Source organism: Bactrocera neohumeralis, chromosome 3, assembly GCF_024586455.1.
Source record: "Bactrocera neohumeralis isolate Rockhampton chromosome 3, APGP_CSIRO_Bneo_wtdbg2-racon-allhic-juicebox.fasta_v2, whole genome shotgun sequence".
Taxonomy (NCBI): Eukaryota; Metazoa; Arthropoda; class Insecta; order Diptera; family Tephritidae; genus Bactrocera; species Bactrocera neohumeralis.
In genome coordinates this window covers 60697927-60717681 of record NC_065920.1, presented here as the reverse complement: position 1 = coordinate 60717681, position 19755 = coordinate 60697927, and the positions used below count along the sequence as shown (strand labels likewise).

General features: G+C 36.4%; 1 protein-coding gene across 7 annotated transcripts in view; it reads right to left on the bottom strand.

The window, feature by feature from the left end:
- The window catches only part of LOC126752855 (tyrosine-protein phosphatase Lar), a 966561-nt gene that overhangs the window by 800163 nt on the left and 146643 nt on the right, over nt 1-19755 (bottom strand). The gene's annotated exons all lie outside the window — the stretch shown is intronic.

The window sequence follows — 19755 nt, the reverse complement described above, 5'->3', positions numbered from 1 at the left end:
CGTCGACCCTAACAGGGATTTCATTTGGACAGCTAAGAACACATCTCCATTATGGCAGCTAGAACTCTAATGGAATTGATCATAAACGTCCTCATAATTCGACAAAGCGCTGGAGCAGACCACAAAAATATTGAGACGGCTAATGTCAGTTTCGGCTATGTCTCCTGGTTAGCCAAAGGTATGACTGCCGAGATCATTCAACCGCGGTCTTGCAAAACTAAACAATGAAGGATAAAGTGCCTGAAAGTCGCCATCTCACTTTCTCCGCTACGTTAGGTTAGGTTAGAATTAAGCTAGAGACAAGTACACCCTTTCTTAAAACCATAAAAAAACAAATTCTATGATTCGAAAGTATAAGTCAGCAAAACGCTTTAAGGTATGCTCAGGCATTTAATTTCTATTTCTACCAATTCGGTCGGAAAGTGTAATCTGCCAAGTGTTTTAGTTTTTATCTCGCAAGCCCGGGACAATTAAGAATTGCTGAGATGTTCGTCTTCTTCCATACAGCTTCTGGAGATGGCGACTGGTAAGATTTTAGACCTTACGGCATGGACGCCGCAATAACCTGTCAAAATCTCCATAACTAAGGAGAAGCTCGCCATACTGAGGGAAATGAACCTTTTTTCATCTCTTGCGATCAATCTGGGGCAAAAAGGATCTTGCCACAGCGGATGAGCCAATTGTAGCACAGCGCTGGCCAAGTTCCCGCGCAGTCCAGCTATCAAGTAATAGAATACACCAGGAGAGGGGAGCACAGACACGTTTTAATTTCACTTTACGAAGCTAGGGTTCTTTTTTTTTGCCAGCTCATGTGTTTTACAGTTGCCTGTGAATCAGCTGTGGACTGGCACGCATACAAGTGTTATCACTAAGTGACTTGATGCAATTGATAACGAGTTTAGGCATTGCTTAACCAACCCTGAACGTCCGGTTAATGAGCTCAAGGCTATTAGCGACGCCCTGCTATCAGAATGAAGTGGTGAGCATCCCCTGAAAGAAGCTGCATTTCGAAGCTATAAGTACTACTTTAATATCAGATACTTCTGCCTGAAAAAAAACACTACAATGGTCTGGTAGCATGTAGCTAAGCTCTACGGGGAGCCCATTAGAAAAAACTTTTCCTCCGACTTTCCTACCTAGCTTCAACCCATCAAAAAAGCTCTATACGCCTCTACTTCATCGACATCTCCTCAACCGCAAAGACTTCGTCCGTAGGTGAGCAGAAAAAAGATTGCAAGAGTAGCCTTTGGGAGGCAGTGGTCCAAGTTTTCAAGAATACATTTGAAACTACGCGTCCCTGTTTAGACCCCTTCATATATATAGACTACGTGCCAAGCATCCCTGAGTCTTAGAGCGACCTTTGCATATAAATATACTAATTAATTATAGATCAATGTGTTGTAGAATAGTATTAGAATATCACTGGTTTTGTTTTCGGCGAATTTCAAGTTCGAATGAATAAAGAAAGTCTTCTGAATACAAGAAACTATTCTTGGGAACTATTCGACCTTTTGTAATGCTTTAAGCCTTCCATACCTGTTGTCCGAGTAAATGCTAATGGAGTTTATTGTACCGGTATGATAGAGTCGGCGATATTTTCGTATCGTATCTTATATGCGCTGAATTAAGAGAAAGGAAAGTGATATGTCCTCAGGTCGGAGATGAGGTCTCATTCCGTTAGATCCTCAACTAAGCCAATGACTACAATTATACAAAGCAAATTGAACAATCCATAGTTCTGGGAGCATTGAACCATTTCGGTATAGTACTAACTTAGAAGTCAGATCTCGAGAATTGACCCTGCTGGACCCACCTCTGATCTAGCACTATTGCACTATGATTATGGTACATGAAGCGAAAAATTAGACAAAATATTTCAGCATGTTATCGGTTCTTTCATTATCAAAGTTTTAACCTGTTCTAGTGAATAAAAAGTAAAAGTGAAAAAGTAAATTCAAATTAATACTAAATCAATTTCTTTAGACTTTTTAAACTATACACATGCTGCTGCTTCACTGCTTTTATTTCCAACGACACTATACACATGAATAAAAGAGAAATGCCTATAATTCCTGATAGCTTCACACTGTTTGACATTTAAATCGCCAGCAATTTGTAAACGAGGAAATTAAACGCATTTACTTGCCATAATTCACACAATCAATTAAACCAAATCATGCAATGAATTTAACCGCAACAAACGATGATTTAATATTTTAAAGGCGAAAAAATGTTCACTACAAAAATAGCATAACTTCCATGACCACAAAACTTATAGCAAAACAAATGAGAGAAAACCGTATGACATTTTAAACATAGTATAATATCGGCAGCTCAATAAGTACGACTGTCTGCTTAATTGGTCACAGTGAATTATAGGCTAGTGAAAAACCACAGCTTTATTTTAATTTGTGTCAATGAAATGAAAGTGACTGCTTACAGGCGAGTACATCATACATAGGTACATATGTGGGAAGGTACAGGGTGCGACAACTTTGATCATGGTATGTAAATATTGAAAGAAATGAGCACGAGAGAGTGAGTGAGGAATTGTCAGCATGTTTCTAAGATCAAGGCCTGTAGAGAGAAAAATAAAGAGAAAGAAGGGAGAGTGCGTAAGAGAGAGAAATAGGGAGAAAAGTGAGAGTGGAGAGAAAATAAGGGTATACAGAGAGAGAGAGAGAGAAAGAGAGAGAGAGAGAGAAAGAGAGAGAGAGAGAGAGAGAGAGAGAGAGAGAGAGAGAGAGAGAGAGAGAGAGAGAGAGAGAGAGAGAGAGAGAAAGAGAGAAAGAAAGAGAGAGAGAGAGATATAAGAAGAGGGAAAAAAATGGTGAAAGAGTGTAAAGTTTAGCAAATTAGAGTACGAGAGACGTAGAAGTAAAAATTAAGGAAAATAACGAGAAAGGGAAAAAGAGAAAAGTAGAAAAATAATAAATAAAAGCAAAGGAATAGGAAAAATAAAAAGAGATACCAATATGAGAGAAAAACAGAAAACAATAGATAACGAGCGAGAGAGAGGGAGATAAAGAGTAGAGAAAGATAGAGAATGGAGAGAAAACAGGAAGAGTAAGAAACTAGAGAGAGAAACATAGAGAGAGAAACATAGAGAGGAGAGTAGAAAGAGAGAGGGTAGAGGGCAAAAAATAGAGAGAGAAAAAGAATCATTGAAAAAGAGAGATATAAGACGGAGAAAAAGATGGTGAAAAGTTGAGCAAAAGAGAGTACAAGAGACGTAAGAAAGCAAAATAAATAAAAAACCAAAAGACAGTAAAACAAGTAGAGAGACAAATAAAAACAAAGAGTAAACGACGCCGATAGAAACGGGGTACACAAGAATGGTCTACTAAAAGCACTTTGTGGTACTTTTTGAAAGGTGATTTGAACATATTTTTCTATACATTTAAAGATTTGGCAAAAGTTTTGGCGGTCAATCGTTCATGCTCTTTGAGATAGATCAAACAGTTTAATGACGTTTGATGTCAAAAAGAGTTGACTTTCGCTCGTCACTCTAATCTGCAAATATCACCCTTGACTTCGTTTTGTGCAACGGCAAAATTCTTGGTTCATAGACGAGATAAAGGCAACTTTTTGTGCCAAAAATGCCATCCAAACGCCTCATTGTTGTTGCCTTAAAAAATATTCAAAAAAAAAAATGTAATTAAGTGCCCGCTAAATATTAAAAATATTTTTAAAGTTTTTAGATTTTTCTTATAGTGGAAAAAGTTTGGCGCACCCTGCAAGCTTATAAAATGCAGATTCTTCCGGCCAAATGACAGCAACAACAGATTGTGTGAACACTAATTGAGAGGTGTGTCAAAAGAGTAAATCAGTGTATTGGAAAAATATCTACAATTATATCGGGTGATTTTTTAAGAGCTTGATAACTTTTTTTTAAAAAAAAACTTAAAAATTTGCAAAAATTCATCGGTTCTTTATTTGAAACGTTAGATTGGTTCATGACATCAAGATAATTTCATTTAAAGTTGACCGCGGCTGCGTTTGGTGGTCCATTCGGAAAGTCCAATTTTGGGCAACTTTTTCTAGCATTTCGCAAATATCACCGAATTGACTTCGTTTGTCTTCAACGCCGAAATAGTTGCTCTTGGTCCATAGACTTTAGAGACGTAGCCCCACAAAAAATAGTCTAAAAAATCGCATGATCTCCAAAGCCCGGGTCCATTTCTTGAAAACATTGTTCTCCGAAGTTTTCCCTCAAAATGGCCATAGAATCGCGAATGTGTGGCATGTAGCGCCATCTTGTTGAAACCACATGTCAACCAAGTTCAGTTCTTCCATTTTTGGCAACAAAAAGTTTGCTAGCATCGAACGATAGCGATCGCCATTCACCGTAACGTTGCGTCCAACAGCATCTTTGAAAAAATATCCAATCAAAAAACCACACCAAACAGTGCATTTTTCGGGATGCAAGTTTTTGATTTTTCTTTCATCCCAAAATGCGGCAATTTTGTTATTTACGCAGCCATTCAACCAGAAATGAGCCTATCGCTGAACAAAATTTTCGATAAAAATGACAGCAACAACCCAGATTGTTGGACTTTCCGAATGGACCACTAATTGAGAGGTCAACATGTCAAAAGAGTCAAATCAGTGTCATAAAGGAAAAATATCTATGCGTTTTTTTTTAAAATTATAAGCTAAAAAATCACCCGATAAACACATAATTACATACTTATTAATATTCATTTACAGGGTTTGCCAATAAGTTTGGGGTGTCTTTTTTTTAAGAAATCAAATTTGTTATATATTTTTCTATTTAATGTAAAGTACAATCAATACAAATAAATTCTCAATAAAACTTCATTCAAATGGCCGCCACGACTTCTTTCCTAGGAACGAATTTTCTGAACCCAATTTTCTAGTCCTTTTTTCACTAAATTAAGTCGTACTATATCACCAATCGTACGTCATAGTATGTCGTCCACTAAATCAAATCGTAGGTCATGAATATTCATGAACTCAATATTGACTTCTAAAGCGTAAAGAGAGCCTGGTTTATTGGTAAAGACCAATGACTTCATATCACCCCACAAGAAGTAGTCTAATGGTGATCAAACACAACTTCTTGGAGGCCAATTAATGTAACAGTTTTTTCAAATAATCAAATCTCCAAACTTTTCTCGCAATAATTCGGTTGTTGCAGGTACTGTCTGTCACGTAGCCCCGTCTTGTTGGATGCAGATGTTGTCAAGATCAACTTCATTCAATTCCGGCCACAAAACGTTGGTTCCCATCAATCTATACCACTCCCAATTGAAAGTAGCCGTGTCACCCGCTTCATTTCGAAAGAAGTACGAACCGATGATCCATCAAGCCAAAAACCACATCAAATTGTCAATTTAAGTCAAGGCAATGGTTGTTCATGAATAATTTGTGGATTTCCTTCGCAACAGAATCGACAGTTTTGTTTATTTACCGCACCACACAGAAAAAGTAAGGCTCAGCGGAAAAAAAACGTTTTTTAGCAAAATCTTTAACGTTTTCAGGTTGTTCCAAGGCAAATTCAGCAAATTCATGACGTTTACGGTGGTCCCATGGCTTCAATTTTTGAGTGAGAACAATTTTATATGGAGACAAGCCCAAATCCTTACTCAAAAACCGCCAGGTATTGGTTTGAGATAGTCCCAATACTTGAGCACGTCTTGGAATAGAGAAATTACAGATTTCAGCAACATTTGCCTGAAGGGTAGTAATATGTTCTTTGTCTTATTGGTACTTGAACATTATGTAAAGAAAATGTACGCTCGAAATTTTCAACACTTCGACGAATAGCGAGCACAGGTGGACGATTATTACGATCATGACATATTAAAAGTGACCGAAACGACACTTAAAAATCATATTTGCCTTATTGGAAAACCCGGTATATACTTGTAAATATATATATTTATTGTATATACATATATATACCGAGTAAATAAAATTCATATATATTCTGTGGTCATCACAAACGCGAAAAAACAACGAATAATAATACTACAAAGTGAGCATAAGCAATTAACGTTGGCTGAGAAATGCGCATTAAGTTGTCCACTTTTAGGCGCATTAAAGCACCTGAACGCGCTGTGGGCGAACGTTGACACAGTTTCGCGTGTGCGATATAAGCAAATATATGTATGTGTGCATGGGTGTATATAAATATAGCCACGTGCAGGTATGGCAAGTAGGTGGACGCTTGTCAATATCCATTGTATACATTTAGGCGGACGTACAAGCGCTATTTGCGCACAGTTTAATTTACATGGATACATTTAATGAAGTATTGTATTGTAAGTATTATTATATAGGCTGTTGTTGCATAGCTACTGTTACAGTTGTGGTTTGTGTGTATTTCTGTTTAAGGGTGTTCATTACAAGTATTAGTTAGTTAGTTAGTTAGGCATGTGTGCGGGCGGTGCGTAGGTGGACGTGTTGGCTCGCATTTCGCTGTAGGCGTTATATGCCATTCGATTTTATTTGCATGTTAATATTTGTAATTAAGTGTTTTAATTGCGCTAAGTAGTATTTAATTAAAATGTAAATTAGTTTTATTGCATTGATTGCTGTCAAGCGGCCGTGTGTGTGTATATGTGAGCACACGTTATTGGTGAGTGCTACAAAGTGAATTTTTTTCTTACGATTACTTGCGGTTAAGACTATTCGATTATTAGAAATTTTCAGCATTATTTTGGTCACTCCTAAAACTATGCTATAGCTCACTTTAAAACAAAATTTCGATAGAAATAATTTAACCGCAAATATGTAGGCGAAGCTATTGTATCCATACGTGGGGCTCCCAAAGGTATGCTATAATTAAATTCAATAATGTTTTTTAGAAAAAAAAATAATATTTTTGTTCATTTGATGAAATGTAGTCTGAAAATTTTTGCTGCTACTGGAAGCATTACTCGACGACGATTGTTGTCAAACTGAAGAAGAGCTTACAGATTCTTTTGGAGTTACACAAGCAACAATTTCAAAACGCTTAACAGCAGCAGATACATTTAAAAATAAGAAAACTGTATGAAATATAAATTAAAACTATTATTATTGAAAGAAATACCACTAGAACATTATAAAAAGTGTTCTTGCTTCGAAATGTGACTGGTGATTAAAATTTGGCCCTTCCCGGCAACCACAAATGCCAAAAATTGTATGTTAAACCTGACCAAACAGCCAAATCAAGGGCTATCCGAAGATCCATAATTTCACTGCAAAGCTCTGAAAGGGGTTTTTCAATAGGGACGCTACACAAGTAGACCGATATGAACAGCAAACGACGCCATATTTTTCCCGCTCTTTTGACATTTATCTTCAATAAGTTATGCCATTTCATCATGGAAAGATGTACGATCCAATAACGAGTCGAAATTGTTAAAATTTACTACCGAAATTCTCAATCAGTGGCCTCAATTTTAAGAGCGCTACGTCCAATTTATGGTCGTCATAATCGTCCTGTCAGATCAACAATTGAATCCGTAGACACAGTACAAAATGTTCCCTTATCAGTGAAACAAAGAAATGCCCGTACTCTCGAGAATATTGAAAAAGACCCATATCAGACTCTCATACGTCGTTTTCAAGCGTTGGGCATTTTTGTGACTATGAATCACCATTGCATTCCGAAAAAATTAAGCGAACACACAGCGAATGTCACGACCGATTTAGTGAAAGCCAAGTTTGGTGAATGTGTTATCTCACGAAATGGCCCAGTCAATTGGCCGCCCCGGTTGTGCGATTTGACACACGTTAGATTATTTCCTGTGGGGCTACGTCACGTCGATGGTCTATGTCAACAAACCAACGAACGAATATCGAACGTGAAGCTGTGCAGTATTAACCGATTTATGCTTGAAAACCGTCGAAAAGTGAGTTCAGCATCTGAACTTCTGCACGCGTGCCCTTGGTGGCAAAGCAAAAAAAAATCGAGCTCCATACATAATGACATCGAATGCACTTTTACAAATAAAGAATTTCATTGATATCCCAAACTGTTTATGTTTTATTTAAAACATGTTTAATGCTCTTTTTGAAAAACCCGATATCATCAAAAAGCTAGGCCACATGTTGCAAGATCAGTCAAAAACTATTTAGAGAACAGTGGCAGAAAATAGCCGGCGGGTCAGTTGTCTCCGAGCACCTGGAGAGTCACGACAAACATTTTCGCGCGACGTGTTTCTGTGAGTGGTGCAAGCCGAAAATGCAGTGTTCGTTAGATCAAAGGTACGCGATTAAATTATGTGTGAAACTAGGAAAATCTGCGTCAGAGACGTTTGATACGATCAAGCAGGCTTACCCAGATGTTGCTTTAGCGAGAAGTGGAGTCTTTCTGTGGCACCAGGTCTTTTTGGAGGGCCGGGAAGAGGTCGCTGATAAAGACCGTGCTGGGCGGCTTGCGACTTCGAAAAACACCGACAGTATGACTAGTGTGCGCAAAGTTTTGAACTCAGACCGTCGACTAAGTATTCGTTTAATTGCCCAGATGTTATATTTATCAAAATCTGTGGTTCATGACATTATGAGGGAGCACTTGAACATGCGCAAGACGACGCAGCCGATTGGACTCACACCACACAAACTTTCTTGTGAACAGCTACATAACCATGGCCGGGATTCCAACGCTTCCGCAGCCGCCCTAAAACCCAGTTGTGGCCCCCCGAACTTTTTTTGTTTCCTTGCCTGAAAAGGCCCATGAAAGGCAAGCATTTTGAGAAGATAGAGGGGATCCAAACAGCACGTACCTCGGCTCACAAGGCTATTCCGGAGAATGCCTTCCATGACGCCTTCAATGCTCGGAAATAGCGTTGGCAGCGCTGCATCGACGCAGAAGCAGCATATTTTAAGAGTTTTTAAAGAATTGTAACGATTGGTTCAATAAAGTCTTTTTAAATCTACTTTCCGGACAACCCCTGTAATAATAGTTTTGTGAAAGTTTAGATTATATTATACTATTATGTAGGCAAAAAGTCCTCTTTCGTCGAACAAAAACCAAATTCTACAATTAAATAAGCTATGCGGGCTAGATCATGTCATCCAAATGGACGAAAACACTCCAGCTCTGAGAGTATTCGACACAGTACCCGCAGGGGGAAGCACCGGAAGAGGAAGATATCCACTCCGTTTGAAAGGCTAGGTGGAGAGTGACTTGGCTGCACTTGGAATCTGTCCTGTTTCTCAACCAAAACGTAAGTTCCAAGGATCCCTTCTATTTTTGACGAGATTTATGCGTTGTGTAATATCAAAAGAACTTTTCGGAAATGCTTTATTTTTTTATAATAAATGTAGTTTATTAATAAAACTCTGCGAGCAAATAACTAGAAGATTTTAAGATGCTGTCAAAGAAAACTTAGTATACCTTTAGGAGTAGATAAAAATGGGTATGCTTTAGAGCATTGATATGTTTCTATATAATATTTGCTGGAGAGGCAGTTGTCAAATTCCTTATCTTTGTCTTTCTATTGTCTATTTCGAAGTATATTTACATATTTTGAAAATTTCCAAAGGATTTTTGATTATTCATGTTTCATGTACACACCTCATTTTGCATTAAATAATAACTTTTGAAAAATTAAAAGCAAAACACTGAAGTACCCAACACAAGGTCTAAATATTTATTTAACAGTTTTAAAAATATCGAAATAAAATATGCACCACAGAACTTTCTCAAAGAAGCAAAGCAAATCTAGCTGTAGTTGCCATGTATAATTTTTTAATAATCTGCAAAACTTCGACGCCACTTAAACCGAACCTACGCCTTAACAATTTTCCACTGACCCAAGAGAGAACTTTTGCAGGACAAGTTTGGCTTGCGCTTTTCAAACTTTTACTTCCTTGCAGCTTTCATTTCGACTAAAAGGCGGCAAATATAGCAACTTTTCAAACGTGTCCTCATTTAACCCGAATCAAAGGAGTTTCGAGAAGAGGTTTGTTTAAGAAAATTGCCTAATATTTATTTAGGAAATGCAGCAGAAATGCCGCAGGACACAGAAACGTGCTACCAAAGGCCAAAAGGGATGAAACATTTAAGTGCGTAAAAATATGGTATAGCATAGTGTAAGGCGCAAAAGCAAGTAAATGGCGAATGAGTGACGAATTGTGGCAAGCAAACTTGCTTTTTTTTCGTACTTCTGCTATGCAATTTGAAAGTATTTAATTTGAAAATTAAAATAGAATTTGCATTGAAATTGAAAGCATAGTGAGCGGGCAATTAGAAATGGCAATGGAGGTAAAAGAGCAAAACAAAGAGCGCTTGCAAATGAAAGCAAGCAACAAGAGCATAAAAGCCTAAAGAAAGCAATAAAAGCGAAATGAATGCAGAAGAATCTCTAGCTGCGGGCTATAATTGTTAGAATAGATAAAACGTCAACCGTAAAGTATTGCGAAAGGATGCGTAGCCAGTTGGGAGACAAGTGCAAAGCACAAAAAAAAAAACAATAAACAAAGATGAGAGAGCAAGAAAGTTACAATGGCCTCAAGTTCAGACAAAGTAGAACAGGACATTTGTAAGCTCGTGGCAATAATTTGCCATAAACAAATTGTTAAGGTTGCAAGCGCAGTTGATAGCACAAACAAGTGGACAGAGGGAAGACACGTACATACACACACGCATACAACAACAGCTTATAACACACAAAGCACACACCTGAGGGCTTGCACGACCATAAAAATATATGAAAGTGAGCGTAAACCGCTTAAATGACGCATTTCTTCGTTTTTCTTATAATAAAAGCAGGCAATGGCCAGCAGTTAGCAAGACATTAGTTTGCAGTATGGATACTTACAGGCAACTAAGTAAGATTGAAAGCGTTGAATTACTTTATACTTGTTGTTGGAAAGTTGCTAAGAAGTAGTATATAAAGTTGACATTGTATTTACCTGAAAATATAAGAAAAAATAAAGTCTTATGTATCAATATGGCTTTAAGTACGAAAATATACATATATTTAAGCTGGATTTATTAATAGAAAGTAGGTGTGTGACTTCGATGAAATACACCTTACTATAGGCAACATTTTTAACACATACGGTATAGGTGAGTGACTTGGATAAAATGCGCCTTAATGTAGGCAAGGTTTTTTGGTTATTTCCTTCGTTGGCAAGACTGTGATAACAAAAATATAAATAAAAAATACTAAAAATCATACCGAGTAATACCCAGATGCTCTTTGATTCAAAACTATGAAGTATTAACTTAAAGGTCTAACACGGACAACATATGATTGTCAGAGTAGAGTATAACCTTTGGCAAAGAATGTATACATATTACGGGAGTTGTAGCGCTCAACTATATGTTAAAGCTTTTGGCCTACCCAAAGAAGATACAACCCGTTGTATAAATTCCTTTCAATCAGTATTACGACTTATTGCTATTGACGGCTTGATATATACATACATATATTTAATTTAGAACACTAGACATTTTTTAAATAAATTTTTAAAAGTTAGGCTTCATTAAACAGTTTTGAATTAAATAAATTTTTCTAAATAAAAATTGCGAATATTTGTGAAGTCATAGGGATCCTCACTATAGCTCTAACAACCGATGGAGTCCAATGCGTTACCAGAATAGCATTAAGATTTCAAGGCATTTGCATTTGATCAATCAATAACATCAAATTTTTATGTTCAATGAATTTGTATACCCATACGTATACCAACCTGAAGTTTATTTTGCCCGACAAAAAGGGTGTCAAAGGGTCTATATCCTAAATGGGGTATATTAAAAAGCCACGAAAGATATATAAAAAAACGTCAGAGATGCTATAAAGTATATGTAAATGATCAGCGTGAAGAGTTGAGTCGGCTCAAAAGGTCTCAAAATTTATATACTCTGAATAGGCTATATTAAGAAGACACGAATCATCTATAAGGAAACGTCGGAAACCCTATAAAGTACACATATGTATGTCAATAATCAGTGAGACGCGCTGAGTCGGCTTAGCCATGTAAGTCTATCCGTTTTTTGAGATATTGCTCTCAAATTGTCTAATGCTACAACTCTAATATTTTTTTCGTTGATTTTTTAACGATAACTGCCTTGTAAATCCTTGACTTAAGCGGAAAACTATAAGGGACCATTTTGTAGAGCACTAAATTTCGTACAAAATCTATGCAACGACATTTTTCTTTTTCAAGTAGTTGGAAGAGAGATATGAACTTTTCTAACTGAAGAAAAGAAAAAGATAATAAAAAAACTATAAGACTGTAGGGCGGAAGTCCTTGCCGTTACAATTAAAGGCTAATAATTGGAGAAATTTTCGTAGAGGCGTCTTAGAAACTATATTTTAAAGGACCAAGCGAAAAAATATTATTTTTCCACATTATGGTATAGTTTCCATAAATGCACCTGTGGGAGGTATTATAGTTTCGGTGGCGCTTTTTCTAGTTTTAATTATTTCGCAGGTGTGACATGATCTAACAACTTTTATTTTTTGTAGATGGAATATTGAAAGCTACTATGGATTATATAGTATACCTTATTTCGGTTACAAATTTACCCAAGATAGTTCATAGATACCAAGATTTAAAAAATGTGTAGTTTAGAAGCCTAAATTTTCTGAAAGAAATTTAAATTTAAAATTTAAAAAAATGCTGCTACAGACTGCAATTACAGATAGTACAGTATAATTTACAGGTAGGTACAACTTATAGATAATGTACGTACAGTAAATAAACAGCGAATGTCAAGAAAATATGAATAGAGGTGGCTATGTCGGAGAGAGATGTAAAGTTCATGACGAAATTTGAACTACATATATGTTTTGAGAACATCTATGGAGCAGGATAGTATAAGACATTAATGAAATTGGCATTTATTTACATTTCATAGAAACTTTTCAATTTAATGTTTCATAACTGGTTCTGGGAATTTGAATAATAATCAGATAAAGCTGCTATGGATTCAATAGTAACCCTTTAATATTTCGACAAGGAATATAGCAAATGTATTGAAGGCAATTCATAAAAAACATGGATTGAAAACTGTATATTTCAAATTCTTGAATCTCCTGAAGGAAGTGAAAAACCCATCTTATATTTAATAACAGACTTGTCGCTCCAACAAACGTTTTCGGATATAGCTTTCGAAAAGCCTTTGGTAGAGCGAAAGGTACCTCAAATAAGCAGGTCTGTCAAGAAAATGTTATTGGAGGTGACTTTGGCAGATTATATTCAAGAGATATATAAACTTCATGACGGAACTAGAACTATATTTTAGGAAGATCTTGCAATAAGAAAGTATTGCATTTTGATTAACATTGAGTTTTTATAGAAATTTTCTAAACTACAGTTCCATATATATTTCCGAAAACCTTATGTCTTAAAGTAGCTATTAGCACAGAAGAAAATTTACAATAAAAATATGTGCATTATTTTGTCTGAAATTCACATACAGCATTATAATAGGTTTTAAGCATTTACTAAATCAGACATTTTCAAAAATTTGAACAAAGCAAAGCAATAAACAGTGCACACGTGCTTTTAGCACAGCAAATTAAATTTAATATTATATTTCCAGACAATGCATAGCCGTATGTCTAAACATTACTGCTTATCAATGGCTATTGTGAGCAGCAAGAAAACACATATGTATACAAATATAAGCAAAGGATTGGAGTATTGTGCATAAATTTTGAAGTGTAGCAATTCTACTTAAGAGCGCAATGTTGACAGGAGCCACACAAGCGTGAAAGCATACTCTCTTAAGGACTTATATGTGCATATGCAAGGATATTTGTATATGTGTAAACATATATATTTGTATTTATGTATATAGAGAGAGATTTATATGTACAGAGAGAGACAATACATAGCAAATTTCCATTGAAAGGCAACTCTGATGACACTTCAAGCGTATAGTTCGTATTACGCTTATCTATTAGTTAGTAGATATTAACAATTTAATACAAATTAAGTGCGTGCATGTTGTCAACAAATAGGAGCGCACACAATAGCACATTCCTGTAAACTGAAAATACTTTTATTAGTCACACATGTATACGAACAAGGCATATTTGCGTATGCTGCCAGAAGTGACTGGACGCAAGCTTCTGCGACAGTTAGTTACAATTAGTAATAAATTAGACAAAGCATAGTTGCAGTTGTTGTTGTTGCCAATATGTAGCAGTACTCGATAGTTGTGGCAACAATTATCAATAATTGTGACAAGATGACTGTACGAAGGTGTAGAACTAGTCGGCTGTTGATACACATGATATACATATTTTAAGATTTTGGATATGTTTGTGTCTGTAAACTGTTATTGGTATTGGAAACTCATCGACACTTGAATAATTAGACTATTATACTATGCATTGTGCGTTTTTTTCTGACCTGCTGATATCGAGTTGATTTAGATAACACATTAGTCCTCATTTAATATACAATAAGTGGCAACTCTATATTACTTGAGAGCTGAAACATAAAGCTTTCCAAGTCTATGGCAGTTATAAAGCAGGATCAACATAAAATACCATAAATTCTATAATGATTACTTATTTTTTAAACCAGTTGAGAATTATAAAAACACATTCACTTCATGAACAAAAAACGAGAAAAAAATAGTTCATATGTTGTCCACTAATTGTGGCACATTTTCATAGGCGTTTTTGGCTTTAAATTCGGCTCGATGCGGTGATGCATTATCATCTTATAAAATGCAATAATTGTTCTTCCATAATATAGAACTCCTTATTGATCGTCCGTCCTCCGGAACAAATCTATGATGCACCAAATGACGAATATGGAAAAAAACTAACTGCATCACTTTGATTTTTGAGTGGATTTGGCGTGGTTTTTTGGTTTCGGCTCATTTTTTCTTTCCATTCCGTTGATTGTTGACTTGCTTGCATGTCAAACTCATAAACCCATGCCTCATCGGCAGTTATAATGTTCTCCCTGAATGTGGAAACGGAATTCGCACGATTAAGCATATTCAAAGGAACCTGTTTACGGTACTCTTTTTGAAAAAAACTCAGCTTTATCGGGATGAGTCGAGCAAGAACGCGTTTCATACCCAAAATATCTACCAAAATCATTCGAACGGACTCCCGAGAGATGTCGAGCTCTCTTACCGTCTCTCTAACACCCGCCTGACGATTTTCAAGCACCATATCCTTCACTTTTTTAATATTTTCATCAGTTGAAGATCGCTTCAATGAACTCTCGACCATCTTTTAAGGCTTTTTACCACTCGTAGGCTTGTGTTTTTGATAAAACTGAATCACCGTACGCCTTTTCCAACAATCGTAATGGTTCCGCAGACGAAATTTGGTTAGAAATACAAAATTTGAGACAAATTCTTTGTTTGATAGTTTTATTCAAGTTCAAAGCAGTTAAAAGCAGAATCAACAGCAAATCAGGAAATTATATACTTTAAATTTATTTCATAAAGCTGTTGAGAATTCTAAACGCATACACTACACGAAAAAAAACAAGAAAATAATGTGGTAGAGATGAGAGGCGTAATAGCCTAGTCAAACTACTATTCAGTCTCTTTTCCTTAGAAAAGTCTAATATCAATCCAATAAGAACCATATTGAAAGAGACAAATCCACTAATTTACTAACAATTTTCACCAAAATTACTTACAAGGTTTTTTAGTGGTATTAGTGCACAAATTAACTCTCACATATATGTAAAGTAACAAGTACATATGGATATGTTAATCATTCACATTTGGAATCTATATTACACCTGTAAGCATACTTGAGGATATAAGCTCTCTTCAGTTGGCATTGACAAGCAAATAATGCAGTTAGATTTGTATACGCCTCAAGTACCTTGACAAGGCTGTTAATGTGCTTTGATGGGCCGATGGGAATATGGGAAGTTGTACATGAAATGTAATACTACAAATATTCAAGCTTTAGTTAAAGATATTTAATGAAATATTTGGAAATACCAAATAGGTATTTATATTGGATGCAACATGAAATGAAAGTTAATATGAAGGAATCCGTTGCATAAGAAGAAAACCGCTTTGTTCAAAATATAAATATCTAAGTACATTGAAACTACTTTCTCTGGATAGCAGGTAATAATCGAAGAACCTTAGCCTACTTAGTATAGTCGAAAAGATTCTCAGTCTCACCCTGAACCTCACACCGGGAAATTCTGACACTCAACCAGAGATAGCTGAATTTTCTTAGCAGCCTTAAGACCATTCCTAAGAGGTCGTTTTTGGTACTTCCATGCACCCTCCAAAGAACGAGATTCTCTACAATCATCCGCGTCTTTTTTAGTAAATCTCAACTCTAACCTGTATAACTTTGTTGTAAGACAAAAAGAGATAAGAGAGAGAGATAGAGCGATAGAGCGATGGGCAATGGTTACCTTTCGTGGCAGAGAAAAGTTTCGGTGTAAGTAACTATTTAGAGAATACTATCAAGAGGCGTTATATTAGACGTTTTATCATCTTAATCGTCTTACAGATATCAATTGGAGCTGTGTTCATTCACTTGATATAAACTTTTGCGGAAGGATTTTAGTTTACGGGCTTAAACAGTTGTGAATTACAAGCCATTATGGAGGTTACATCCTCAAAAAGTCACTGTTTGGTGTGCACTATGGGCAGAGCGAATCATTAGTCCATATTTCTTGAAAAACTAAGCCATAATGTTACAATCTATGGAGAAGGCTACAGAGCCATTTTGAATGACTTTCTCGTGCCTGAGTTGGAGGATGTTGAAGTGGACAAACTTTGGTTCCTACAAGACGACGCTACATGCCATACAGTCAACGAAGCAATCAATTCAATGAAGAAAACCTGTAGTGAGCGCATAATCTCGCGTCGTGGGTCTGTGGCGTGGCCTTCAAGTTCGTGCGTTTTACCACCTCTTGACTATTTTTATGGCGTTATACAAACGTAACTTGTCGACGCAGTTAAGCCAGAGCCAATAGACGCCTTGAAACAGAAAATTCGGCGCGTTGTTGATGACACACGGTGCCAATCGCTACAGAAAGTGCTCGAAAACAGGAATTTATTAGTTCATTTTTAAAACATAATGGCGAACCCTTACTTTACAACAAAGCTAAATTCGTGTCCATAACATTAAATTATAAGCTTTTTTTGTCTTCTTGAATAAAACATGTTTAAAAAACACACTTTATAGTATATATAAAATGATTAATACCGCGGTTCAGTGGGACACCTTACGGATATGTCTCCAAAATAATAAAAAAAAATCCAACGGAATGTCGTCATGGAATTTTCGAAGCCACAAAATATTGAAATGGCAAATATTTGGATGTAATAAAGCACATTTGAACGAGCAAATCTATACGTTATTATAATTTTAATAGCACGCTAATGGATTCTCGCGTTTACGACTAAAGAAAAGAGGAAAAATGAGGAACTGTTCCATAGCATAAAAGAAGGTGTATAAATGGCACAATAAAAGTATATGTTAACGCCTACTAAACGCCATAACCAACAGTTTTGCACCCGCTTACACAAACAATGCGGACATTGTTCTTAGGCAACTACCATGTATATATGTATATATATATATTGTATAATATACATACGGGTATATAATAGCCATTAAAGCTTACCTGTGCAAACACATTTTGCATAGCCATTAACGCTGCGAGTCGCTTTGATTTGTGAAGGAAACCAAAATGGACTGGCAACCAAGTAATATGTAAATCAACTTCAGATACGAAACATATGATGGACGTACCGTCATAAGTATACACATACATATGTACATTGAGCGGGGGATAGGGGTAGGGCAATGTGCATAAAATGATGGCGTTTTAGTGCATACATAACATAAATGGGCACATCAAATGGCGGACAAACAAATGACAGGCGACAGACAACTGCACTAACGGACAGACAGATAGTCAATCGTAAAGTAATGGTGAAGCGAGAGAATAGCGCTCACAAAAAGCAGTAAGTAGCAACAACAATAAGCGTGCATTAACAATGACAGAAATGAGGACAATGTACAAATACAATGGCATTCACACACACATACATACAGTAGAGTATAATGGGCCATGCGAATGATATGCAAAATTAAAAGGAAACGAATGGAGGAAATTAAGTGAAATGAAGTGAGTAAAGAAAATGAATAAAGTAAATGCATACATTTGCATATCTACATACATATGTACATCCATACACATCAACGTGGAGGACGAATTGGAAATTGCTACAGCATTAAATGGACAGCGAGTGAGGAGTCAATACATACAATACAAATACTTATCGAAATGTATCGGAGGAATGCCTGCTAAAGAAAAATCAAAAGTGTTAAAAAACAAGCATTAACGTTAACCTCGGTTGGACCGAACTTATAATACCCTTCACACGTTTAACTTTTCTTTACAAGAACTTGCTCGATCAGTTTGTATGACAGCTATATGCTATAGTGGTTTGAAGAACTTGCTCGATCAGTTTGTATGACAGTTATATGCTATAGTGGTTTGATCTGCACAATATATTCCGAGATTATAGCCCCACCTTAGACAATAATCTATGCCAGATTTCACGAAAATATTTTATCAGCTAAAAAAGTTTTCCATACAAGGACTTGATGGTGAATCGATCAATTTGTATGACAGCTATATGCTATAGTGGTCCGATCTGAACAATTTCTTTGGAGATTGTACTGTTGTCTTGCACAATAATTCTTGTCAAATTTCGTGAAAATATATTGTCAAACAAAAAAGTTTTCCATACAAAAACTGGATTGTGAACGATCAGTTTGTATGACGGCTATATGCCATAGTGGTTCGATATCGGCGGTTCCAACAGATGAACCGCTTCTTGAGATGAAATTAACGTGTGCAAAATTTCAGATCGATATCTCAAACTGAGAGCCTAGATCGCGTATATATAAACAGAGGGAGACCTTCTAAGGGAGGGAGGCTTCTAAGTGTTGCAAATTTCGTGGCAAACTTCATATACACCGTCAGAATAAAAAAAGTAATTTGAGTTTAAAAAACAACAGTCGGAGGTTGGAATGATCATATAAAAGAAGAATAATCTCCATTTGTAGCCCAAAATCAAGCCTTAGCAGATGAGTCTTCAATATCGAAAGTGACCCTGATTTAAAAATATCTAACCGCGGGCTGTTAATCAAGTAGCCCTCAAACCGAACTCCCGGAACTTTTGGCGAGTAACTATAGATGTTTGTTGCTCGGTGTTGTCCTAAACCCAAACTATTACCCTCCTATTGACCAAAGCAGACCACTGCTGGTCGATTTCCTACTTCAGGTTGACAGTACAGATTCAAATTAAGACTTTGATTGTAGCGGAGGAGCTCTTGGTCCCTGTCGATCTTATCATGCACACAACAAACCCTTTCTTAACATCAATCCTTGGCTTCCGTTTGCGCCGGATCAGCGCGATTCGATTACGACCGTTTTCACAGGACATTGTGGTAAGTGACTCACTTTTCATCAATGGTAAACAACCGTTTCAGGAATAATTTTGCAGGAAAGTGGAGTCGAGCCTGTCGTCCTGTCATTCTTTGTCCGAGTTCTTTGAAAAGTGTTCATAAACTCAATTCGTTACTTATTTAAATATTTAGACTTGGACAGACAAGCAGCAATTAAGACTACAAACTCGTTTGGCATATCGGTCAGAATTTTATTGGGAAACAGGACAGCACGGAACGAACGACTTCACTTCTACTCGGTGCCAGCTTACAAATACATCGAGAACAACCGGAGAGTGAATGAGATTGCCAAGAGTGATGTACGGCTGTCGTCCAAAGATGTAACTAACAATGCTAAACTCATACATGG